Below are 27949 nucleotides of genomic sequence, written 5' to 3' on the forward strand. Positions count from 1 at the left end.
CCTGAATTCCTCAGAGGGCCCTTGTTTTTACTGTTTTGAACAACTACTTGTCATCAGCAACTTCTGTCCATCCTTTCACTGACCACCCTCTTTCCGAGATCACTTCTGACCGTGCTGAAGACATTCATCTCACTACAGCACCCTGTGGAATTCAAGCATCTGCCTCATTGCAATGTGCAGTTATCATCCTCTGCTTTCTGGCTTTTAAACAACCCATGCAAGCACTGTATGTTTTCAAATTATGACCCAGTTTACTCAAAGACTTTGAATAACATTCTTCAAAGATTTTTTTGAAATTAAAATAGACCGTATCAAGCAGCTGTCAACTTCAGAGCCCCCCTCTAGTGTTTGCCTATCTCTCCTACCACTTTTTCCTATTCTTGCGTCAGTCTTTCTCATGACCCATCCTTTAATCTTTCCTCCACTTTTTACACAACTCAGTATCAGAACATTTACAGTTAGAAGAGTTCTTCCGCAAACTGAGGAGACAGTACTGTTTGTCATAACACTGTCATCTGCCAGCTCTAGACAACAGTTCCCAGAATGAGAGCTGCCAGCAGAACTACACTGGTAGACATTTAGACCAATCTGTGCAGCCCACTAGCATGGAAGGTATATAGTTGCATCACATTTACTTGACTGTCATCTGCTTAAACAACCATAAGCTTCTCTGCAAACACAGTTCTACTGGTAAAAAAACCCCAACAAACAACAACATAAAAACCTGAACACACAAAACCAACAACAAAACAAAAATAAATCACCCCAAAAAACCAACTGTAGAATAAGAAAAGCAGTGAGAAAATGCATTCCTTGAGAGTAAATAACCTCCACTATCTTTGCACAATGCCTAGTACAACATCCCAGTCTAGTCTCCAGAATTTTGAATCCAATATGTACCACAATCAATAATACTAAAATATATCACTCCAGTATTTCTTTTCCAGTATCTCCGCAATACTAAGTATTTCACTATTGTACTGGTATCACTCTAAGACAGAGCTGTCCTTCCCAGTTCATTTCATAGGTGTATTTCATAGGTGCATTCTGGATTGTAAACTGCAGCTGCAACTTGAGCACATGAGCATCAAGAGGCACTCACTGGCATCACTCCCTGAAGCAGACCCTGGGAGATACCAATTCACCAGCTGTCAGTGCAGAACGGCTGGCTACAGTGGTGTGTTACTTCAAGCGCAGCGTCTAGGCAATTGCTTTGGGCTGAGATATTACTTAGAATCTAGGCCTCCTGACTGCAAGAAGAAGCTTAAGAGCCCAAAAAGGGTAGCCTACACTGCTGTACAAAAACCAGCAGGCAAATAACCTCCTTATTAGTAAAATATTTTACTTCTCTGTTATTTGAACAGCTACAGTCAGTAGCACTGCATTATGGTCAGAGGTCTTCACTACAATGTTTTGCTCCTCACTGTAAAGATATGCAGAGGAAAAGAAAGAGTTAGGGCTTGAAAGAGAACGCATAGGAAGTTTTTGTTACAAAAAAGCAAGCAAAAGTACAGAAAAGTAAGCTACGATGCAAGTTTTCTAAAGGTTGAAGTTTAAAGCCTCTTTCATATAGGTAGCTTAAGCCTGTCTGCCATCACAAGAAAATGTGTTCTTTATTGAAATGGAAAGGTTAAGAAACTTAATCTGGCACAAACTTAGCCATAGTTTTGAGTCCATCCTGCAGAAATACTGAAAATTGGAAAACCTCTCTAAAAATTTACATCTTACCAAAACAGTATAACAATTTGCTATTTTCATTATGCTTAAAGGACTCTTCTCCTTTTTAATGTCATGTTTTTCAAGAAATTAGATACCTGCAGAATCTAATAATGATATTGCCATGTATTCATCCTCAAATTACCCATTAGTACATTTTCAGGGGTTTTTATATTTTCACTAAGTGATTTTGCTCAAGTGAAGGTAGAAATATCACTCCTTCATTCACACAGAAACTATTCTGAGTTTGCACAGCAGCACCAGCCATGTTACCTCTAGGACACACACACTTTGGTGGGAAGCCTTTTGTTTTTGAAGATCAGCTCTAAGTGTCCAAAGCAAGTATGCAAGTATTAGATTACCCGGACATCCGCTCAGCCTCAGGAAGACAGGTCACAGCAAGGTGAATTGAGAGTCAGCTGAGGAAGAAAGATAGTCCTGAGACACAGTTCCTCCAGCAAAACAACAGCTTTTTTGCAACAAGCCCTAAGGCTGGCAGGCCACCAACATATCTCAGCTGTTCAGCATCTCTGAGCATACCACACCAAGAAGAGCACCCATTCCCTCTCTTTCAGTAAACATCTTTGCCCCTTCTCTACAGGAATTGCTCACACAATTACCTTGGAATAGCAAGTAAAAGAAATTTTGCAAGTTGTTCAAGAAACACAACGAGCTTTGAGAGGCTATCAGACCTGACCTACACTCAAGCCAAGATCACTCGCTTTTAAAAAGTGTTTTGTTTTTTTTTTTTTTTTTTTTTTTTTAACTTTTTAAAAGAAACCTACCCTTCTGCCCAAACTGATTTCCTCAGTAGTCAGTAATTCAGACAACGGCAAGTCAGCCTGTCCATAGAAGAGCACATCAGCCTCTTCCTGTCTCTGGCAAGCCTTGCGCAACTGAAAGCAATACATTAATAGAAAATACCTAAAACAAGTGAGCTCTTCATGGGATTAGGAACCTGCAATGTAAGATAACAAACTAAGTGGTGGACTAAGTCAGATGTCAGTGAAGAAAAGAGAGGTCCAGCTGGAGGACAGCTAGTTGTATTAAAATATCATCAGGATTAAGTCTTGTAAGCTATTTGCAATATATGCAGAAACCAAAGGTGCCAGACAAATGATATCATACCAGCCAAGTTCAACTCTCACTACACAGACTGGGAAACTTGAGAGCAATATATTCACTACAAGTCACTTCAAACTGATGTTCTTGCCTAGCATTCCAAGTGGGTGAACTGTTTAAAAAGTGCACAGTACACGATGGAGAGTTTCACACCTCAAATGTCTTGGTACAACAAGACAAAAAAATACAACTCCCCCAAAATATTAATCATTTCACAACTGTTAGTAGAAGCTATGGTGCTAATCACCAGGTGTGAAAATTGTTACATGAGAAAGCATCATACAGTTCAGGAGAGCATTTAGCTCCTCTTCAAAAAGCAGCAATTGCATAAAGTATCAGGTTAAAAATCCCATTTCTAAAGGGACTAAAGCAGAAGACCAAGTTAGTCCTTTATATTTATATGACTGAATTCACACATCCATTATCATTAGCATGAAAACTGGTCATGAAACAAGGAGATATTCTACCTATTAATATCCTGAGGGAAGACCTCATCACTCTCTATAGCTACTTGAAAGAGGGTTGTTGTCAGGTGGGGAGTGGTCTCTTCTCCTCCCTTCTGAAAGGATGAGAGGAAATGGCCTCAAGTTATGCCAGGTGAGGTTTAGATTGGATATTAGGAAAACTTTCTTTACTGAAAGGGTTGTCAGGCTGCCCAGGGAAGTGGTGTAATCACCAACCCTGGAAGTGTTAAAAATTGGCAGATGTGGCACTTGGGGATACAGTTTAGCAGTGAACATGGCAATGCTGGGTTAATAGTTGGATTTGATCATAGAGGAGAAGCTTTTCCCAACCTGCTCTCTCCCCTTCAAGTGGTGTTTTTTTGCACTTCATAATGGCTCCTGAGGTAAGGCATCAACTTCAGCCATTTGCCGATGCAACCATTTCATTAGTGCTTGCAGGCCTCTGCACAATATATGTATACACGTTACACCATGAAAAAACATTTTTCACATTTCAACTTTAAAGTGCTCTATACTTGCATGAGAACACCAGTTACTTGATGGGGAAGAAGTCAAATTTCTCAAAACAAAATGGAACGATAATATATATATATAAGTAACTCTGTTATTAGTAACTGCAGGACTTGTTTTCAGTCATGTGGAAGGAAACCCTTGTTAAGCTTTCCCCTTAACTAATTTTTCAATTAGCAAATGAAGATTCAATCAACAAATACGGAACTCCTATCTTTGTAGCAATTTTATTGAATTTTAGATAGTGCTTGTTTACTCTTTCAGCAGAAAAGAGTCTCCATTATGAGAAGGAGATGGACTACAAAATTACAATTTAAAATAAGGCTTAAATTATATCTTCATGTTTGTCTCTGCCACTGACCTGAGCTCCCTCATCAGGTTCTAAATATAGGGTAATTAACACACAATGTTGCCTTTGTTCTGGATGCCAAGATTCTGCAGCAGAAAACCTAACAATTTCCTACCAATTTCTATTTAAAACAATCTTTCATTATTAGTAAAGTAACAAAGAAGTTTAAATTAAAATCTGGAAAAAATAAACAAATATTCTTTTTTTTAAACAAACTAGTTGGTTTGTTACAGGTTTTACTTTCCATCAATGATAATGGGAAAACAGCAGCCATTCTGAAGGGCTGAAATCAAAATCTTTATGTATTAAGAAATATTTTAAATTTCCTAAGAGTATGTCTCCATACAGTTCACATAGGTACAAGTACTCAGTTTGTTTAAAAGTGTTAAAGAAACAAAAGTAACAAACTGTGTTTTAACAAAGTTCTTCAGGTAGCAGGGTGCACTTCAGCAGTTTAACAGACCAACTTGTACATGCCACAACATCAAAGGAAAGGAGAGCATTTGTTGGTTACCAAGATCACCACATAATCAAACACAACCAAACTGGCAGTTATACTGCTATCTGCAAAACTCAAACACTGCAGCATTAAAGGTTTTATCCAATTTGACTTAAAAAACATCTGAGCGTCCTTATCTAAAAAGAAAGTTAAAAAACACTGAAAAAAATGTGTACAAGTTTCAAAAGTGTGTCTTTTTGTTAGAACCTCTGATGAATGCAATATTTTAAATTCATTCAGTCCCCAAGAAGCCACTAAAATTCCTAAGATACATTCAGCAACTCTTTTGTTAGCCTCAGTTCAGGATTTTTAACATGGAAGCCAAGCCACTAAGAACCTACCACTTTTAAAACATTCAGTTTTCAAGTAACAAGCTAGCCTGCACTTAAAAAAGAACACAACCACAACTTGACACATTTTGGAGTCTCTTAGGGGTGAGATGTTACAACTGGCAGTTAAGGCCAACAGAAGTATGGACATGGTTATGGTTTCAGCAAGTCACTTTCAAAGGAATACAGGTGACAGAAAAAGCAATTGTAAATATGTACTACACTTAGAGAGAATTTGAACCATGGAAATGAGCATTATTTACAAAGTTATCTTCATTGAAAGTTTCTTGTGAATTTCACTCAGTTAAGTTTTTGGCCCCAATACAGAAGTATGGGATACCTCTTGGGAATCTGGAGTTGTCCCAGCTGACAGGAAGCTGGTGAAACTTGTCCTGATTTCCAAAAAAGGCAAGAAGGAGGACCCAGGAAACTACAGGCCTTTCAGTCTCACTTCAGTGCCTGGTAAAGTTATGGACAAGATTATTCTGAAAGGTATTGAAAAATACCTGAAAGACAATGCAATTATTGGTCACAGCCAGCACAGCTTCATGAGAGGAAAGTCCTGCTTATCAAACCTGATTTCCTTTAATGACAAGGTAGACCACCTAGCTGATGAAGGGAAGCCAGGTGATGTCATCTTGTTGGATTTCAGTAAAGCTTTCAACACTGTATCTCACAGGACCTGTTTGGACAAAATGTCCAGCACACAGCTGGATAAACACATCATGCGGTGGGCTCAAGGGTCGAGCACAGAGGGTAATAGCGAATGGGGTAACATCAGACTGATGACCTGTCACTAGCGGGGTTCCACAGGGCTCCATGTTAGGCCCTGTACTAATCAATACCTTCATAAATGACTTGGATGCAGGACTGGAAGGGATACTAAGCAAGTTTGCAGATGATAAAACTGGCAGGAGCTGTTGACTCCCTTAAAGGCAGGAAGGCCCTGCAGAAAGATCTCAACAAATCAGAGCACTGGGCAATCACCAACCGTAGGAAGTTCAACAAGGAAAAGTGCTGGATGCTGCACCTGGGATGGGGCAATGCTCGATGTTCATACAGACTGGGGAATGAGATGCTGGAAAGCAGTGCCATGGAAAGGGTCCTGGTCTATGGCAAGTTGAATCTGAGTCAGCAGTGCCCTGGCAGCCAGGAGGACCAATCATGTCCTAGGGGGCATCAGGCAAAGCATCGCCAGCCAGTCAAGGGAGGGGATTGTTCCGCTCTGCTCTGCACTGGGGCAGCCTCACCCTGAATATTGTGTGCAGTTTCGGGCACTGCATTGTAAGCTATTGAAGAGTGTCTAAAGGAGGGCAACAAGGATGGTAAAGGACCTTGAGAGGAAGCTGTGTGAGGAGCGGCTGAGGTCACTTGGTCTGTTTAACCTGGAGGAGAATGAGGGGTGACCTCATTGCAGTCTAAAATTTCCTCATGAGAAGAAGATGAGGGGCAGACACTGATCTCTTCTCTGTGGTGACCAGTGACAGGACCTAAGGGAATGGCCTGAAGTTGTGTCAGGGGAGGTTTAGATGGGATATTAGAAAGAGGTTCTTCACTCAGAGGGTGGTTGGGCACTGGAACAGGCTCCTCAGGGAAGTGGTCACAGCACCAAACCTTCCAGAGTTCAAGAAGCATTTGCGTAATACTCTCAGGCACATGGTGTGACTCTTGGGGATGTTCCTGTGCAGGGCCATCCAGAGTTGAACTTGATGATCATTGTGGGGCCCTTCCAACTCATATTCTGTGATTCTGTGAAGATGGTAATAAAAGAATCAAGAGGCTGTGTCATGAAGATCTCACCAGGTCAAACAGAGCAAGCATGTTCCTGATGATGCTACCTTGCACATGCAAGAAATAGCATAAAGCACTTACACCAGCTCATACTTTACCATTCAAAGCCAAGATAAGTAATTTCAAAAACCGGGGTGTCACAGAATTAAGAACTGCTTAAACCAGTGACCCAAGTAAGGTAAAACAAATACTATTAAAACCTAAAGTAAGACAAATCAAAAGATGTGATTCTAACTAACTTAGAATTCAAAAGGTCAAAAAATTTCTGTGCAAAGACATATAACTGCATGCAGCCCGCTAAAGACTGCTACTCAACACACAGAAGTAGCAAGACCTGAAATGAATGCATGGTAACTAAAACACACAATGCAAAATAAGATCATCATAAACTTCAGTAATGTATCCTTAATAAAAACTGTATTCACTGTTCAGCATTGCAGAAGAGAGGAAATAGCTCAGTTCAGGGCCTAGCAACATGAATACCTGAGGAACAGAAGCATTTTACATCTTATAGTATTTGAGAGGTGAACAACAAGAAATGACACAAAAATACCTACATTAACAAGAAGTTCAAAAAGAACTGATTCAAAATTGTTTTCCACGTAAAGAGTTAATTGTTTTATTTCATGTCCCCTCCCTGTGGTCCTCAACTTGATCTTTTAATGCTTAAGTCAGGTTTTTAACTAAGGTCAGACGCAGAACTCTCCCTCATGGGCAAGTCATCCCACAAGCGATGTGAAAGAAATGCCTTCCTTTAAGCATCACATATTAAACAATATCTAAATAAAGTAGTGGGCTGAACTAATCTTAGTGCAGATGGTCAGAAAAGACAACAAGCATTTATGATTTTAACCTGGGTCTTAGAAATCTAGGTGTTTGTCCATTCCAGATTTCAGGTACCCACTTAGTCAAATCCCTTAACCAGAGTTTTCAACACTTCTACTACCTCTCGTGTTTTGGATGGAGGTTTCTTCATTGTTTGGTTGTTATTTGGGTGGTGGTAGTGCTATTTTTTTTAAAGAATAAATGTAAAATCAAGCAATTGAATGCTTCAAGGCTACAGGTACCTCCAAAAACCAGTTTTCACATCTAAAATTTGCTTTCACCTTGTGATCATAAAAAGCTACTAAGGATAAACTACTAGTATTTTGTTCCAAAGTCCTCAAAGACCAGGTGAAACAGCTGATGTAAAACTCTCTATTATGGCAAGTTAAGCTTTAAAATGAGACATCACCTCTGTAAATCATATCTGTGCAGATTTACATTTAAGCACATTCAGCTCCCAGATGCATTTGTATTCTCCTGTACTAAAATCACTAAGATCTGAACAGCTTTCCATCTAGGGAGATCTCCAGTTTAACCCGTGACAAGTAGTTAAGATGTAGATGATGTTTTCATTCAAGCAGATGATGTAAATTCATTTAAAAGACTAATCTTTAGGAAGAACATAAGTTACTTCATATCTTGAATTATTTACATTTTTAAACTAAACATAGAGTATCAAAGGTAAATTATTAAACTGGGGTTTTTTTGTTTGTTTTTGGTTTGGTTTTTTTTTTTTTTTTTGAGTCAACTGAAGTTTTAGTCTTCAATATGTGCAGTCTTCCTGAAAACTTAAGGTCAAAGTTATGGCTAAATACATCAATATTTTAGATTTTTCCCTTTGCATTAACTTTGCTGAATCACAAAATCATAAAATCATTTAGTGTAAGAATGTAAAACCCTCACACATTGCTTCTAAATAGCCTAATTTTTCAGAAGGTCATCAAATGAATCCCCAAGCAACTTCTGTGATGCCTTTCAGACATGTCTGGTTTTCTAGACAAACACATTATGACACCAGACCTACTCTCCAGATTAACAACGTTAGGTGATGAGGAAATGCACTAACCCTGAGCTGAGTGAGAATCAGCTAGATTGAATTAGCTTTAATTATAATCACTTTTGAGCTCTAAGTAATTTACAAATGAAAACTGACCTAAGCATTAAAACTATCATCACAAGCCTTCCTTGGATTAAACACCACTTGTACTAACTATGCAGTTCTACTCTATTATTAACTAACTGCTTCCCTAACGCGAAGTTGGATTGCAGTTGCCCAGACCAGGTGCTAACTCAGAAGATTCCTCAGCTACAGTAAAATAAAACCAGCATTAAGAAGTCTTATTTCTGCACTTCTGCAAAGTACTGTCTTCTGTGCAAGTGCCTGCTGGTACTGCACAAATACCAAAGCAGTATCAATTCATGGAAAAACACAGAGCTGAAGTTCCACTGAATGTATATATATACCAATGCAGAAAAGCAAACAGGCACTGAAAGAACACTTGCATCTCCATTTTCTGCAACCTAATTCCTGAAGTTTCTTCAAAGAAGAAAGAACCAGATCTTTAGCATGAGATACCATGTTTGCAGCTGTTTCACAAGAACCTGAAGGTGAACTAGGTTACAACCGCATTTATAAAAAGGTGAAGATACCCCACATGTCCATTATACCCACTGGTCTACTGGAATAAACTGGCTATCACCAAAGGATTGAACCAAAATTAAAAGATTCTTGATTTATTCCCCGAGATTTTTCTCTATTGAAATTAATATCCTCAAGATATATTATTCCCCGAAGGAATATAATCTCTGCCACAAGAGGACAAGCTCTGTGTTACTGTTGTTTCAACTTTTAGGAGCTTAGTGAATCAACATCTTTTTACCAAATGTACAAGGTAAACCAAAGTTTTCTTGAAGACCTGAAGTTATGTATTGGAGAACATGAAGACTCCGGTCTCACTCAGGGTTGTGAAAACTCTGTTGTTAAAGCTTCACAGCATCCATGCCCACAGTGCTTTGGTTTTGTTCTCACTTGTGCGCCCATACTCACTATCAATTACACAAGAAGCCAAGAAAAAAACCAGACCACCTGGTTCCAGGATGCTCACTAAGAGGTCACCATAACTAGTACCCCACCTCCTTCCAGAAACAGTTTATGAATGAGACAGGGGCGAGATGACACACAAGGGTGGCAGGAGCATTACTGTGCTGTACACAAACACAGCGCTGCAGATCTGGCACTTTGGGCACTTCTTGCGACACTGGGCTGGCAGCACAGATGCAGCATGGTGCTTCTGCGTGCTTCCAGCCATTCCAACACATACTTCCTAGTCCTGTCTAAGTCAGAGAAGGACCAGGGGCTCTGAAAAACACCAATCTACCAGCTGTGCACAGGACCATCATTCTACAATCCTCTGTCCTCAGAAACCAGAGCACATAACATGCAAGACCTGACACAAAATAGAAAAAAAGTGGAGAGCAGAAGGACTGCTGATATATATCACTCCCACAGGACTAAGTGGGCCACATAAACATAAGATCAGGTATCAGTGGCTTATTCTAAGTACTTAAATCGACATTTCAAGTACCTGAAGCCTGAGTGGCCTAAACTTTTGTCTGATACAGAGGCATCCAAGTCACTCAGCTTTCCATGGATACAGATTTTAAACTCTATACTGCCCTATGGATTAGTATAATTTCTGGATTTACAAGGGACTGGAAGCCATTCAGCTTGCTTCAATCCAAGTACAGTACTTTTCTCATTCTTTTAAGAGTACCACTGTAAAATGGGCACAGCAGGAAGGCTACTAACAAACTACTGACATTTTTGCCAAAAACTACCTACAGCAGTTCACAGTCTTAGGCCTTAGCTCTTAAGTTTCATTTCATGATTGTAATTGAAATTATCAGGCATTATCTCCTGCCAGAGTAATATAACATCTGCAAGCAGATGTTAAAATCCCAAGAGGGGCTGAGCAGCAGAGTATTTGTCATACCTTGCACACATGGTGCCCACTTGCCTTACCCTCTTAAAATGAGTTTGAATGTGAAACACGGGTGTATCTCAGTAGGGCTTGAAACAGACACATACATAAATCTGCAGTATGCTGGGAGATTAATGGTGGAAGGTGCCATGTTATTACTCTACCAATCATTTAAAAAAGGTTTGCGTTTTCTTCTGCAAGTGAATGAGGAAAGTTTATATTAATTATTGAAAGACTCACAAGTACTGGCCGTGTAAGTCCCCTGAACACTTAATAGGGAGTAGATAAGAGTTTTATATGCAAATAGATAGTTATGAACGCTGAACACAAGACACTACTTCCACTTTTAGTTATTAAATCTTTCAGGTAGCTTCTCTGCCTTCCTTGGTGACAGGATCATTTTGGATGATACTAGCTAGCAGACACCCGGAAAAGCGACATGTTGAACTCCCGAACACCGCTCTACCCTGAGGCAGGAAGCGGGAGTTGCTCGTCCTCTGGCTGAATCTCTGGGTCCCCCTGCCAGCAGCACAGCACAGCACAGCCGCGCCGTGGCTCTGCATGGGAGCAGGAACAAGGCGCGGGAGGCGGCACAAGGCCACGACTCACAGCCATCGCCGCCGCCCCCAGCTCCGCCATGTGCGCACCCACAGCCGAGGTCCCCCACCGGACCGGCACCGAGACTCCCACGCCCGGCCGGACACGTTTACCCGCTCCTCCTCCCCGCGCCGCTTTCCGCCCCGCAGCCCTCCCGCTGCCCAGCCACGGCTCCGCTCCGCGCCCACGTGTTGCGGGGCCGACTCGCCTCGCCCGGCCAAGCCGCCCGCCCCGGCTCGGCCCGGACGCTCCGCGGGCGCGGCGGAAGGGTGGCGGGAGGCGGCGGGCAGCTCTCCGCGCCGCGGGCCCGGCCGAGCAGCGGTGCCGCCGCCCCGCGGGCCGCGCAGCGAGGGGGGCTCGGTGCGGCGCGGGCACCGCCGGCCCCCCGCGCACAGCCAGCGGCGGGGCCCCGCTAGGCCAGGCCGGTCCCCGCGGCCCCCTCCATCGCAGGAGCGGGGCCCCAGCGCCCCCCGGTCGCCCCCCGCGCCCCCGGCCCGGGCCGGGGCGGCAGGCGCGCCCCGCGGTACCTGCGCGGCCCGCGGGCCCGGTGACTCAGGAGCAGCGAGGCGGAGTCGCCGCGCGGCCGGCGCTGAAAGGACCCGCGCTCCCGCCGCTCGCGCTCATATAGAATTAACGTCACCACGTAACCCCCTCCCCCGCGCGCACCGGCTCTCATGGCAACGCGCGCGCGCGCGCGACCTCCCGCCGCCCGTCCGCCTTGGGCGCGCGCCGGCCGTTGGCCGAGGACGGTTGGGCCCGAGCGGCGGCGCGCGCGGAGCCACCCCCGGGGCCGCGTGTCCGGAGCCACCTCCGCGACGTGTGAGCGCGCACGTACCGGCACCGGCCACGGCCCCCGCCCCGCCCGCGGGAACGAGCCCACACCGCCCGGCACCCGCCGGGAGCCGCCGCCCCGCCCGGCCAACCGCAGCGCCTCCCCCACGGCGGGCCTGCCCGCGAGTCAGGGTGGGATGCTACCCCGACCGCTTCGGTGCTGCCTTAAACCCGAACTCGGGGGGTTCTGGGTGCATCTCGCCAGAAATAGAAGTTACTGGGACAGGTAAACCCTGTTCGCACAGGCTACAGGTACCATAAAACCACAGTCAGCATTAGCTCACCTTAAAAGACCAAGCTGAGCACCGTGGTGGTTCAAACCTTCCCTGATCAGAGTTTCGACCATTCCTACCTTGGCCAGGATGGGCAGACAAGCAACAGCATCAGTCCTCCCATTTTAACTTGCCGCAAATGCCTGACTGTGAGCTCCAACCAAAGCATTCTTTAAAACTGATTCTAGGGTTTGTCCCCCATACTCATGGTGTAGAGTAATAGCACAGAGCATACTTGAAGAAGACGTCTGTGATCTATGCTGAACTTTAAGAAATGTCTTTGAGACTTCTAGCTTCCCTTGGCTGGAACGAGCCAATGATTTCAAGTATAATTAGGTGGGATGGTCAGACACATGGTGTGATGGCATAAGAGCAGTTTGCTGAGGATATATTGCCAGATATTTAAAGTGTATTCTTCAGAATTTACCAAGTTCTTCCATCTACTTGTCTAAAGCAATCTGCTGTATAAGTGTAGCTATTTAAATAGTGAAAGTGACAACAGAAAGCAAAGCAAGAAGAAAAATGGTGGGTCTGCCTAGTATCTGCAACACAATCTATGTTAAGAACAAGCAAAATACAAAGGCTCCTATTCTGCACTCCATGGTGCCACACTAGTTGTGTTCCAGTGTTTGTCAGTAAAATCTCAGTCCCCAAAAGCGGATGTCTTTGTGGCAAAGAAATGCTATCTGCGAGACAGAAATTTATGGAGAGAACTTAAGAATGCCCTATTCCCCAGCACAGTGAATTTTGGGGGGTGGGCTTTTTTTGTATCATGCAGTTTTAAATAGCTAGAAACTGCAAAAGTGTAAGGAGGAAAAAGGAGGATCCAGGAAAAAGGTTGCACAGCAGAATCCAAGTGATAAGAATTCGGGAGAAACAGGGATGGAGATGCTATATGATTTTAAAATTAAAGTACCTGTACCCCCCCTTGCAACCCTCAGATTTTATAATTTTACTAGATACTAATGTCTTATTTATCTGAGGTGTTCAGTGCTAGGGAATATGAAGAGGACAGTGATGTAGAGGAGGCATTTGGTGAAAATGAGCAGTCAATTTCTTTTATTGCAACACCAATTATATGCTATTGCAGGTGTTCCCTTTATTCAATCAGCTAAAGTAGCAATCGACTGTAAACAAGTGATTCACGAGGCAGTGGCTCACTTTGCTTGTCTTCCTGAGATCTACCACCTGAGGTGGCACCCAGTGACCACTGTGGAGGAGTAGAGAAGAAATGGGATGTGCAGAAGCCAGCAGTGTGGAATAGAGAGACCAAGCAAGTCAACAACTGTGCCCAAGGAGTAGGCACAGATCTTAGCATGTCTAGGCTGGGGGGAAATGCCTTTACATCCCAAATTCAGAGATGTCTTTTAGGGGTTTTGCATTAGTCAAGTAAGTTAACCAAAGTCCTTATACTGGGGCTTTTTAGCAGTTTTTGAAGAACAGTTATGGAAACATTTTTCAATAAGAAGCAGTTTCTGTCAACAGCTAAGTAGAAAGGGAGAAGGGACAGAACATAAGGACATCACTCCTGCTTCCACATGGCACCTGCCATCACACATGTATGAAAAAGGGAAAAGACCAGCTTATTTCTTACAATACTTGAATTGTATGCCATACAAGCTTTCTAGTTCGGGTTGTTTTGCTGTCAAAACTGTTCAACTTATCCTGACATTTGTACAATCATAAATATGACATAAAGAAACTTTAGTTAAACTTGAGTCTCAATGGCCCATACATTTTTTTTTTTTTTTTTTTTTTTTGCTACCTGTGTGTTTCCCATGAGTATACTCGGAACTATTTGTTTCAGTCTGTCTCGATTGTTGAAGTACTGTCATGGGATTGCACAAAATATCAAACTAACACCATTTTTTGAATAATGAGAATCAAATCACCTGAGAATGCATTAGACATTGACACAGGTATATTTTCCTTATAAACATGTATTATTTTTTAGAAGTATTACATCTCATAGCTTTTTTAAAAGCCTTAGAATACATTTGTAAGAAATGTGCAGGTGTGGTCATTGAAAACCATTTTTTCCAAGCTGATAAGAGACATAAGGAGAACTGCTCTATGGCACAGAAGCTGGGGCCTGTCTCCTGGGGACTGTGACTTGAGGTCAAACTGATGCTCCAAAACAGGGGAAGAAAAGTTTGAACTGTGTCCCTCACAAACTGAGTGTCTTACTCACAGAGCTGTACCCTATCAGGGAATCTAACCTCTCCCTCGGGTGCATAGGCCTTATCATCAATGCTCACTTTTGGGTCCTTCCCACTGACTTACATGTTGGCTGTGGAGGAGGGCTCAGGCAGGGGCATGGAGGGCACTCAGGGACAGAGCACAACGCTATGCTCTGTGGAGGGGTCTGAAGAAGGTCAAGCACTGGTGCTGTTACAGGAGGCTAAACCAGTATTTCTGTAACAGCCTGTTGCAACAAGTGAGTTTGGCATTCGGATCCAGGCTCAATCTTGCTAAGCACAGTATGCATCCAATGTGGTTGAACTGCATTCAGGCTACAGCTAAGCTAAAGCAGCAATGCCTTAGCTTAGCAAAATGTATTGGTCATGGAGCTTGGCATGCTTACTTTGGATCAAGAACTCCACTGTGGCAAGCAATTCCTTGAACATTTAAGCTGCTTTCAGTCTTTTTTGTACTAATAGAAAAATGCAAAAGGTCCTTTGTATGAACATGTATCTAATTACCTGAACACCTAGACACCACTTCAGACTGCTAGGCCAGGCTTGGCATCTACCAAAGGCTCAGTTTTACAGGAATCATGTCCTGCTCAACACTGCAAACCCGCAATGTATGAAAAGCTATGAATAGACATTCTCTTCTGATCGTAGCTGATTTCAGATCAGCTCACCTCTGACTGTTTTCCAAAGTGCCAGTTGCCTAATGTTACCCTCTCCTGAAATCTGTTGGCAATGCTCCTCATGTGAGCACTGAGTTACAGCAATGAATGATATGAGTGCTCCTTGTCTGCTTCTGTCTCTGGCTGAGCTACAATCACCATGGAAGTTATCATCAGTCACTGAAAATGAGAACACTCACTGAAGTATTTACAGAGTAAAAACCCCAAGTACCACAAAGAGATGCCTTTTCCTTGGTACAGTTTCAAACCTCAGTGAAACCCTGTGCGGAAGTACTAGGTTTATCAGTACACAATGAAAACAGAGAATCCAGAGTATTCTTTTTAAAAGTCTGGATTGCTTTCTTATGGCTAAAAGCAATTCTTTCAGCTCTTACTGAATGTTGATTCCAAGTTACATGACTAGAATGATAAGCACAGAGCTGGTTAGTTTTTTCATGTACTGGTTACTTTTTGAGGAGCTACTTGTTTTATGAAAGAAAGTACATCATTCCACAAAAAAGTCATAGTTTATAAACAGTCCCACAGGCAGCACAGACAGTTCTGCTGAACTATCACATGACAAATCATGCAAATCCCCCTGTAGAGCTGAGTGAACACCTCTCTTGGATTTCTGGTTTGCGCTTGCTTCTGCTTTTGTGAAAAGAGAGCAAATTTTCCCTCGGGGAACACATTTGCAGGAAGGGGTAGCAGCAACTAAAGAAATACAACATGCGTAACTAACAATTGACGTACTGTAATGAAAGACAAATCAAAATTACATTGCTTGAAAAAAGTGAAATGCTGAAATGAGATGATATATTTTTTGATACAATAGATCTTTAACATCTTTCATTTCTCAATATTTTTAACTGTCCAGGGACTAAATCATGACTCTTGTCTTAGATTAGAGTGATTGCTCATAGATACAGAAAGTATAAATAAAAAAAAAAGTGCAAAAAACCAAAATAATAAAAAAACAAACTTAAGGGAGAGATAAAGAAAATAGGTTCAAAAAAGTAAATTATCTAGGTGTTTTGAAATCAATGAACAAATGTGTATAAAAGTACTTTAGAGGTAGTACAGAAGTTAAAATCTCAAGTACATTGCACTTAGTGTTTTTTAGGGTCATTGCTGGGGGCTAGAACTCACTGAAGTTTGGGGTTTTTTTAAATATTACACTTACTGTGAAATTTTGAGGAAAAAAAAGCAACAATGCTAACTGAAGTGTCACTGTAGAATAGACTTTAAAGAAGCTGTATGGGGAAACTGATGAATTATTAAATCATTACATTAGAACAAATCTTTTTATAAGGTATATAAATTAGTTAAGTAATAAGAAAAAAAGACATTCAATAGAATAGATATATATCTCTTGTAGTGCCTGCAATTGTTCTTAATGTATCTAACTCAAACACAACAGCAAAATTATGTCCAGAGGGATTTTTGTTTCTAGTATTATTGGTCATTTGGCTTGATAAAATAAAATGCCATGAAAATTGATAGTTATAGTCAAGGGGCTTGCTTTGGTCCCATAAGGATATAAGTAATATATTGCCTAAAGGGTGCCCAATACCTTACACATGAAAGGAGAAAGCTCACTCCCTTAAACTACTCTGGTTCTTTGACCTTCACAGGTTTAATGGTTTGGAGTTTGGTTTGATTTTTGTTTTTTCACAGTGAGAGAGTGTACTAGCCACTGCCAGAAGTCTCTGTTACTCCTAAAAATGCTCACAGTAGCACCCAGCGCAGAGCAGGAAATGGTTTGGAGCCATATGAAAAAATAGCACCCCAAGTAGGGAGGAAAAGACAATAACCCATTCTTGTGGACTGCAATCCTTCTCTTCATTTTTCCCCCTAAAAAAAATCAGAGATGGAGCAATTACAAACATTCCATTTAGATCATCTTCAATTATTTAGTCTTATTTCTACTATTTCACTGTAAGTTTACTAGCATTAATTCCAATATTTGCAATTAAAAATCACAGTAAAGCCAAATCTTGCATTTTATAATTTAAAAATATCATAATGAAACTCTGACAATTTAAGCCCTTTTGTCCCATATATATCTTGAGTTTAAACATTTGCTAGGACTAACTCTCTTAGATGAGCAATTTATTTACAATGAATTGACACTTACCAATTTTATCTATGACCTTGACCTTTAAAATAATGTTCTGAGCACCTCTAGTCAGAGTATGACCTGGTACAGGTCATCTCCTTCTTGCAGCCTGATTTCTCAGAGGATGATGAACCTTCAAGGAGCACAGACACAGACACTGTTTGTTTTTCTCAATACATAGTTCTAAATCTTTATTTTCTTCTGCAACATGAACAATGCTCTTTTTTTTTTTTTTTTTTTTCCCCTGAAGGTAGGTGCCTTGGCACCACATAGCAGTGCAGAATACAGGTGGAAAGAATTGCAGCTAGTTCAGTCAGCAAAAAAATTAAGGGTGCCTAAAAATTACAGTTCAAAACACAGCACTTCAAGTGGATGGTGTGCAAAGGCTGAGCAGCTGCATGGCAAAAGCTGTCTGAAGAATGTCAGCATAGGGAAATGAACAAGCTGTATTAAGCAAATCTGTAAGAAAGGGTGCATACTTAAATTTTTTTTTATAACACTCATTTTCTCTCTTTGCTCCTGTAATGCTTTCTCTGTAGCTTTAACTTGGGGCTAGAGCAGAGAGGAGAAAAAAGGAAAGGGGAGGATATTTTAGTTGAAGATCTTTGAGTTTGGATCAATGGCTGCAGTACCTTGCATTATGTCTGCGTGTTCCCAGATGCGGATTCTTAGGACAGTCTGTCAGAGACTGACACCAGTTCTGTTCCAGAGGGTGTCTGGAAGAGTTTGTATTGATGGGATTCTAATATGCTTAAATCCTGTTTACTGCAATAGCCAAAGCAAACTTTTGATCAGAAGACCATGCTGGATATTAATATTGCTCAAGACCTCCATCTACCAGCCTGAACTGCTGTCTAGGGAGGTTTTCTACTTGCTAGAAGCTTAGAGACATTGTGGAGATACTAATGTGACTTGTCCAGTCCTCAGAATATTGACCCCTGCTGCTCTTCCAGGTGGACACCAATGCTGATACTAGGAAAGATGTGGAGTGTATTGAGCATGACTACATGACTGAGGGTAAGAGCATGAGGGCCAAATTGTTTTGTCTTTGATCCTACTGATTAGGGGGAAGGACTTGACAAGGAGTGAGTGAATCCTTTGGATCAACAAGTACTGTGCAGCTCGTGTCAGTGACAGGGATTATTTTTTATTACTGTAGGTCCTTTGTGAGAATTAAAGATTGTTGGGGAAGAGGTGGCATCCCACCTGACTAGGCAGGCTAGAAACATCTTTGACAACAGGCTGGCCTGCTTGGTAAAGAGATGGGAAAACAGGAAAGGGGGAGGAAGGAAATGACAACCTGTAATCAAGTGAGGGAATGGGATGGGTTGGGCTGACGAGCAAAAGATGTAGGGTGAACAAGAGAGACCTTGAAACCAGCAGTGCAGGACTGAAGGTGACCTAAAGCATATACACTCAAATAAGGAAGTGCTAAGAGGACAACATTATGAGAGAAGCTCTCACACTTTTCCTGGGAAAAGGCCTGCTCAGGGACCTGCTTAGAGGAATCCAATAGGACATGGACCTGCGGAGAAGAGCATTCCAGGCAAGTTTACTAGTTTTTCAAGGACCACTTCCTCCAAGATCAAGAGCAGTTCATACTGATTTGCAGAAAGCCACACAGAAGTGGCAGGAGGGCTTCACAAGACAGACAATGAGATCCTGACAAAACACTGTCATGTAAAGGAAGCATCACAAGAGGTGGGAGTAGGGACAGATGACCTGTGAGGAGTATAGAGATGCTGTCCAAGCATGCAGGAATAGCATTAGAAAAGACAAAGCCTACCTGGACTTGAATTGATTAAGGGACATGGAAGGCCACTAGAACGGCTACGGCTTCTACAAGTGTCTCTGCAGGAACAACCCTATGTTGAATGGGACCAAGCAACTGTAAGAAATTACACGAAAATGGCCAAGATATGTGCTGTCGCCTCTGGCCTCAGTTTCACAGATGAGATTTGTCTTCAGGAATTGTAGGCCCCTGAAAATAGGGGGAAAATTTGGAGCAAGGAAAACTTACCTTGGTGGAGGAGGATTAGGTTAGGGAACATTTAAACCAACCACACACACAGAAGTCCATGGTTGACAGATGCAGCTATGAGTGCTGAGGGAGAAGCTAATGTCATAGTGAGGCCACTCTCAATTGTCTTCGAAGGATGCTGGCAATCAGGGGAGGTTACTGAGGGCTGGATGAAAGCAGGTGTCACTAATCTTCAGGAAAGGCAAGGAGGAAGATGCAGAGAACTGCTGGTCAGCCTCACCTTAATCCCTAAAGAAGCTGATGGAACAACTTGTCCTGGGAACCACTTCCAAACACACACAAGGAAAAAAGATGACTGGAAGTAGTCAGGATGGATTTACATAGAGCAGATTGTACCTCACCCTACCAGTAGCCTTCTACAATGAAATGACTGTCATGGAGGCGGAAGGGACAGCAATGGATGTTTATTTTTGCTTATGTTGAAAGCACACTTTCAACACTGTACCCCATAACATCCTCATAGACAAACTGATGACTAAATGGTGAGAGGGACTGAAAACTGGCAGTATAAAAGAGATCAGACAAAAGAGATCTGATTAGGGAGAATAATATTAGGATTTATTACTAGTAAGATAAAAACTAAAGAACTATATATGCAACAATTCTAAGGCAAAAATGCTATGTATTTACAAAAATACCCCTCCCCCCTTGTATCAGTTCAGGAGGAGAAGCAGTCTCTTTTCCATTTCCAGAGCTATAGGTTTTCTAAATAATTTTGCAGCACCTGAAAGTTCTTCTTCTATTATTTTTAGGATGGCATCTCCGATTCTTTGCAGCTGGAACTGTTTCTCTCTTTCTTTCTTATGTCAACCTCAGGGCTGGGCCTACCCCTCCTGGGCTAAGACTGGAGGTTGAGAGTTACTCAGGCCCTGTGGCATCTTCCATGGACTGCAAGGGGACACTTGCCTTACCATGTCTTCCCACAGATACAAGGGATAATGGCTTTGAGTCCACCTCTTTTTCTTGTGGGGTCCCTCCTCGTGAGAGACAGTCCTTGATGGACCTCTCTAGTGTGAGTCCACCTTCGGGCAACAGATCTTCCATTCTCTGCTGTCCCTCAGGATCACAAATTCAGCTGCACCAGCATGGATCCCTCATTGGGATCATAAGATTCTACCCAAGCCCACTCGCTCCAGCGTAGGTCTCTCTCTCCACAGGCCACAGGTCTCCAGCAGGACTCTGTTTCATCTTAGGCCTCCTACGGAGTCACATCTTCTTCATGCGCTCCTCGGCTCTGGCGTGGGCTCCTTCATGAGCTGCAGAGGGGCGTCTCCACTCTCCAATAATCTTCCACAGGTGGTGGTTTTTAGCCTTTTCCCTGCGGAAGGGAGAGAAAGAGAGAGAGACAGGGAGAGAAGGAGTTACCCCCGCATCGGGCTTCTCCTCTCCTGCGGCTGCCAGCTTTGACCTTGGAGTCTCTGTTATCTCTCTGCAGGAATTTCTTCTGCAGCATGCCTCATCCAAGTTCTTTTCTAAAGTTTTTTTTTTCTCTACTCTGTTACAGGAGAGAAGGGGGCCCTGGCCCCCCTCTCCTGGGTCAGACTTGGCCCAGGGTTGAGGGGCAGACGCCCGGGCCCAATAGGGCCGGCTGCTACGCTGGCTCTTCCATTTTCTTCTGCGCCACAGGCTTCTCTTCCGTTTTCTTAAATACATAATTGGCAGGGGTGTTACTAAAACTTCTGATTGGCTTTGCTCTGGAAATCCACCTGGAAAAAACTATTTCTGGCCCCAGGGGGAGCTGGTCGATAAACACATGACAGCTGGGTAAATGGGCTGACAGGGACCTCATGAAATTCAACCGAGGGAGATTTAAAGTCCTGCCTCTGAGGAGGAACAAGTCCAGGCACCAAGACAACCTGGGGAGTGATAGGCTACAAAACAGCTTTGCAGAAAAGGACCTGGGGGTCAATATGAAGTTGACCATGAGACAGCAATGTGCCCTTGCGGCAAAGCAAGCCAACAGCCTCCTGGGTTGCACCAGGTCAAGGGAGGTGTTCCTTCCCCTCTGGTCCACCCTGGTGACGTATATCCGGAGTACTGGGTCCAGTCCTGGGCTCTTCAGTAAGACATGGGCATACATATCATGTCTGGAAAAGAGCTGTTCTGATTAAGGGACTGGGGTATTTCTATTGGAGAGGCTGAGAGAGCCAGGACTGTTTAGTCTTGAGAAGAGAAGGCTCAGGGAAATTTTATCAATATTTATGAATACCTGCTCAGGAAGTAGTAAAGAAAACAGAGCCAGACTCTTCTCAGTGGTGGCCAGTGAAAAGACAAGGGGCAATGGATACAAATTAAAATATAGTAAATTTCATATAAATGTATGAAAAAACTGCTTCACTCTGAGAACTATCAAACACTGTCATAGGATGCCAGTTTGAAGCATTGGAGATATTCAAACCCCAACTCAGTACAGCCCTCAGCAACCCACTCTAGCTGTACCTGCAGGGATTTGAACTAGATGATTGTCAGAGGTGCATTCCCCTCAGCTCTTCTGTGATTCTATGATATTTACATAAAAGCCTTGTTGACATTTGATGTTCAAGGATATGAGATTGAAAAGCTGCAAAAAACCTCTTAGCTAAATTTTTCATAATGAAAAATGCAATGTAATACCATTAGTTTAAAACCAGCAGAACAGTAGCACGTCTGACATACACAATGCTCAAGTCTGATTAATTCAAAAGTGCTCATGAAGAAAGCAAATCCAAATTATTCTCTATGGTTTGCATGACAGATTTGCATGGGGAAAGAAAACATTCATTCTTGGGGAACTGAAAGTTGACTATATCCTCTGTTACTTATTAGTTTTCTTTCTAGAAAGCCATGCTGAGTCCCAGTTATAAATATAGCATTTTAGTGTTCTGCAGAAGAGCAGACTGCTTCTGCATCATTTAATCTCATAATCACTATGCATTTCAAATAGTATCTGCAGCTAATTTAAGCTGTTTTCTTATAAAATATAAGAGTATTTAAAAGCTGATGGTACTGATAGAACTGCTTTGGCTTTTTGGCTTTTCATTCTGTTTTGTTGCTTTATTTTGATGCTTTTACTTTTCATCTTTCTCTGTCTCCCATTGCAATAAGCAGACCTGGCATTCCTAAGAACTCTGTGGTATTGCTACATCAGCTGAAAAAGGATGAAGGGCAGAAATTAGGCAGAAAAATATAGGGAAGTTGCAAAGGATGGAAGAAGAGCAAAGGAGAGAAAGTTTGGTGAGAGTTGTGGGATTTGCTAAGTGAAGTAACCAAAGTCTTTAAAAGTGAGGGGTGGAATTAATTCTGCCTAACTTCAGATGTTTGCAACTTGAATCTTTCTGCTGGGTTGCCTTAATAGTGGAGAAAGATAAGCCCTTATACTGTGTAAGTCACCTGGGTTGTTTTAATTGTGTGCTTGAAGATGAGAGGACTTGTATCCTAGAAATGCCTCTTTCTGTCTACTGACAATACAAGGCCTAGAGGATGATTTCAAATATAAGTGTGTGCATTTACTGAATGAACATGAATTCTCTAGCACTATTTTCAGCACCTAAAGTGAAGAAAAGGAAGCTGAACATCAGAAGCAGTCTGGGCAGCTTGTACCTGACAAAGCTGAGTGTCCTAGAGCACCTGGAACACAAATTGCCCAATATATTTGTTTTGAAAGTTTTGTGCTGGTTTTCCTTTCTGTTTTCTCCAGTGGTGTCTGGGTACGAAATGCAGAGAGCATACATAGCACCATGTTGTTTGGCTTGGATTTAGGCCTATAGGGGCAACATCTCCCAAGTTCACCTGGCTGCGTGAGCCCCTTCTTCCTCAGATACTCTGGAATTACTTGATGCAGCTTGATGATGGTTGCAAAATTCCAGGTATGAGAAGATACACAAATCTTATCTGATATGTTTTTCCTTTCCATTAGCGCAGCTCTGTTGTTTCTTAGTATTACTGCAAATGCCAGAAGAACAAGAAAGATGGTCAAGATTCCTGGGAGGTCTAGATGACAGCCTAGAACTGCTATGGTGAGTATGTGTCCCTTGGGTGAACAAATCTGCATTGAGCTGGAAATACCTGGTTACAAAGCATCATTTAAGCCTGGGGGATTCATCCAAACAAGACACGTTACAGGTGAAGAGGTAATCTGATCCAACAGTGAAGCTACACAGAGAGAAAAGACAGAAAGCAGACTTGTTAATCCAGAAGTGCCTGTGTTACATAAACAAATTCTTGAAAAAATATCACTGTGGAATAGCTTTTTTTTTTTCAGCTCAAAAAGAATAATTAATAGTGGATAAAATAACAAGGAGCTCAAAAGAAGTGGTGAAAAGTGCCGTTCTGCAAAATCCCTGAAGGGGTTCTGAAAAAAACTTTTCCCACATGTCAAAGACCCAGGTACCAATTTTCTTAATAGCTGATCAGCCAGTCATGAATTCACTGTTAATGCACAATGAAAAATAACATGATTTCAACATAAATAATTTATAAGAACCAGCCATCACTGGCAATACAGATGTCGTTAAAAAAGATTCCTATCTTCTATTTAGGAAAGGACAGGCATAATTAAATTTGTTTGCTAAAAGTGAGGTGTCCTATATAAATTGAATATTATACAATTAAATTTTATGACAAGTCTTCAGTAAATTCCAGAATTCAGAAAATTCTATGGAAGTTTTACCTGCTTATGAAGTAAATTATACCTTGGAGCTTTTGTGATTTTTTTGGTGAGTTTTACATTTAGGCTAACATACTGTTTTAAATTATCTGTATCTATCCAAGTAGTAGTATTTCATATATCAATATATTATGTAACATAAAATACTAATACAAATGTTTAATGCTACAAACTAGTACATTTTAGCATGACGTCTATCAGTAAAGCATTTTTTTTAAATATTGTTCCCTACTAGATATTCAGACATGAATATCTCCTTTAGAATATCATTGTATTTAAAATACTTTACACATTACAGAGCATTTTATAACATTAAAGTGGAATTACTTGTATTATAGGGATAGGAATACAATAATTAAGTAATTTGTAAATGGGTTATAAATTCATAGGCAAGCAGTGCTCCAAATATTTATGAATGTCTATCATGCTCAAAGCTCTATTTTTTTTAAATGATAAAACAAGCCTTGATGAAATATTGCTTTGCAAATATGTTCTCTTGACAGTCAATGAACTGTAGGAATCCTACTTCATTAAATTGATTGCTTACTCCAAAAATATCTAAATTTATGGCTGTTCCTCCCAAATCCCACAAGGCAGACAGCAGCAGCCAGCCACCTGAATGCTTTTCAATCTCACAGGATCTCATTAGATGCTGAGTATGCCAGCCATGCTCCTGTTCCTGCTGCCCACATTCCTGCTCCTAAATAACCAGTCTAATTCCAGTTTTGCTGACTCCTTGACCAGGGCCAAAGTGGGCATATTGGTGTGTTGCCCTCCAAGCTCAGCTTCTGGCCATGGTCTTGTATTAGTCCTCGGTCTGGTGTATGTGGCCTGAAGCCAGCTCAAGTCTCACTCGTGTGTGGTTTCCTTTGGTGCTATACTGCAGCTCTGGGCAGTCTCTATCCCTGGCTGGTTCCTGTAATCAATAACTGTGATTGATAATTCCTATTTAAGGTCTCACTAGTACCTATAGGAATTTGTTTCTATATTCCTACCGGGGAACTGAAAACATCTACTAGCTGGTGACTAGGAAAGCAGGTAGAGCAAAGTGCAGCTTTAGGGCCCTGAGGATTCTGTAAGGAAAGATGTACAGTTTTTCAAATAATTAAAACAATAACTATTGTCTATTTAAACTTTGGTACCTTAATAAAAGACACCTTTGACAGAGCTAATATGGGATACCAGCTTCAAAGGAAATAAAAATGTGTGTAGCTTCCTGAATTTTAATTCGCTGGCTGCAACTAATTGACTATTAGCATTGTCTATGTGTACAAATATGTTCTTTACTATCATTAGCTAACTTATCACTGCGGTTTTGCTGGAGGGGGGAAGTTGTACGTTTTTTGGCTGGTGCTTTTTTTTCATGGTCATAGTGTTCTGGAAAAAAAAATTGAAGCTGATGCAGTGATAGGTGATTGTGGGCCTGAACTTCTTCATGCATTACTCAGCAACAAAAATAATGAAGCTGGCTTACACTCTGTAAGATGTTCACGTGTTGCTTTGAGCTTAGAGGCACGTTGTCAAGGTTGGTTGAAGTGTTGGGATAAGTGTCTGTACGCTGCAGGAAATATGTGAAAAAAGCAAGTTTTGAGAGTCCTGTGTCAGCAAAGGAGAGAGTTACACATCTTGCTCCAGTCCTTAGGAGCACTCCTGCGTTGATTCTGAACTGAACAGCTTGGTGCCTTTCAGCCATACCTAGAATTGCTTCTTGTTTTGATTTTTCATGCTGTTACTGTGCAGCTTTTATTTAATGGGATTATTGCCCTGGAACAGTACAATTTAAGTTCTTTTCTTCTTTAGTATGAGCCTGTGTATTTTATCTTCCTCATCTGCATCAGTCATGTTTGCTGGGAATATGCAGGCATTAAGTGGGTCACTTGGAGCGTTCCTTCCCAGTTCTCTCTCGCATTTGCTGCTTGTATGCATTGGCCCTCATGGGTAGGACAGAGCACTTACTACTCTGTTCCAGTGTTCCTGAGAACAGAGAGACATCATTCTGTACTATCATTTCTTATCTTGACAAATTGGTTTCCTCCTTCTGGAAACAGAAATTTCTGCTTGCAGCTCTGCAAACTGCAGCTTGACACCGCTTCTCTTTCTGTTCCCCCCTCCTTTCCATGGGAGCCTGGTTTGCTTTAGAAGTTACTCAGGTAGACAGGTGGCTACTAATGGCTGCTCTGTAATTTTAGGGCAAAATTTTAGATTTGTGGGCTGTGTATCCCTTTCCTAACTTCATAATTAAGGCATACTTTTAGAACACTTTTCAGGGCTATAGACCTTCCATTTAATCTGTGCTTAATCCCTGTCAAGCACAGGTGGCATTTTGCAGGTGGCATAAATGAAATGTAAAGTCAAGAAAAACAAACAACAAGGCATATTTTAGTTTTAAGTATGTCTAGTAAAGCCTCAAAGACATTTTGCATAGGAGATATGTAATTTTGGAAGGGTTTTGCTAAAGGAAAGGATGAGGCAGCTGGGAAAATCAAACTACCTACTTGTCCTTGCTCCTCCTTTAACCTGTCATTCCTTATCTTGCACTTAACCAACAACAGGTGACTATTAGTGCAGGTTTTCTCTGTTCTCTACAGTCAGTCTGAGAGGTAAGAGCTTCCTTATGCAGTGCAATTTCATTAAGACAGCATCTAGCCCAGAGCCTTCAGCAGAGCAAGACAATTAAGAGCATCAGCCTGAGCATCTAGCAAGGATTTCCTGGATTACAGCTCAAGCTGATTTTACATCAAAGATGAAGATGGCAGATGAACCTACAGATTAAGATTTTTCTCTGTTCCTGTTGGATCTTACTAAAGGCCTAACAGGAAGGATTGCTCCACCTGAAGGATGACGAGAGACATGTACACAGAATGTGTAGTCACCCACCCCTCTTTGCTGGCCTTCATATTTGATGGGTAAAGTAATGTACAGAATAAAGTTGGTCTCGGGTCCCTAAGTTAATGAGCTACATGGAACTTCAAAGGCAAAGCAGAGATCGCAGGAAAACTGGGAAAACTCAGGCAGGATTTTAATGGCCAGGGACCTACTTGCAGTCATGGTATCATCAAATAGAATTCCATTGCTAAGGATAGTCAGGCCTTACAAGCCAAAAAAATTCAATTCTTTGCTCAGCACATGGTGAAAAAGGATCAAAAAGAGGCAGAAATAATATGGGTAAGAAATTTCTGACTCTGCTGACTTCATCAATGCATTCATTAGCACCTTTTCAATTATTAATTGCTCTACTGCTGCAGTTATTACTGATCCATATTAATCCTCCAAGGAACATGAGATGACAACACCGAGTCATGACGACCTTGTCTTTCCATATGCTACAGCTGATCAGGAATTTTCCAATGAAAGAGCTGTTCACTGTAAAGTGTGAATTTTGAAAAATATTTGCCTTTGTTGGAAATAAACACATTTCATTGATTTCTGTTGGAAAGGTCTTTTTGGATCTGACACAGCCTTCCTACAGCTGATATTCATGAATAAGATTTTTCTTGAGGATGTTAGACAAATATGTCCTTTTTCTTCCTGGTAATTCATACAAAGTGAGCAAGAGGAGACTGGGGAACACCTGGAAACAGACTGCATTTTAGGCTGACCCACTTTCAAGAACAATTTTGCCTACACAGGCCTCACACAATATAGCAGATAAAAACAATAACCCCAAACCTTAACAAAAGAGTATGGAAGAATATGGAAGTGATGTGAGGCATTTTTACTTTTCTCATGAGTGTTTGTGACATTTTGCAAGAGTCATGGCTGTATGAAAAGGAAACTTCAGAGATTAAACTTCAGACATGTCCCTGTTATGGGGGGCCGGGACCAGTTTATCACTTTGTGGGTATAACCAAAGCTAAGTATTCTACACTCTCTGTGTTATTTCTGATGGTCTGTTAATAAATGGATCATTTGCAGCAGCTGCCCAGGGCACACCTGACACCTCAGGCTATAAGCTGGGTGTTAAAGAAACCCTTTGAGGCAGAGGAGTGTTTCTTTGTCTCCAC

General features: G+C 41.8%; 1 protein-coding gene and 1 long non-coding RNA gene across 2 annotated transcripts in view; one reads left to right on the top strand and one right to left on the bottom strand.

Annotated features, from left to right (window-relative positions):
• NAP1L1 (nucleosome assembly protein 1 like 1) overlaps window positions 1-11860 on the bottom strand; it is a 29914-nt gene extending 18054 nt beyond the window's left edge. Inside the window, exon 1 of the mRNA XM_027886791.1 lies at window positions 11711-11860. The gene's annotated coding sequence lies outside the window, so the exon portion shown is untranslated. The remainder of the gene's footprint in view (window positions 1-11710) is intronic.
• Window positions 214-27934, top strand: LOC114058922. The gene is made up of 3 exons (XR_003571546.1): window positions 214-230; window positions 2943-2945; window positions 26753-27934. It is a non-coding gene; the product is annotated as an uncharacterized LOC114058922 (long non-coding RNA).
• Window positions 27935-27949: the final 15 nt, after the last annotated feature.

Source organism: Empidonax traillii, unplaced genomic scaffold (assembly GCF_003031625.1).
Source record: "Empidonax traillii isolate 1590-97213 ecotype Southwest subspecies unplaced genomic scaffold, ASM303162v1 scaffold195:size1760703, whole genome shotgun sequence".
Taxonomy (NCBI): Eukaryota; Metazoa; Chordata; class Aves; order Passeriformes; family Tyrannidae; genus Empidonax; species Empidonax traillii.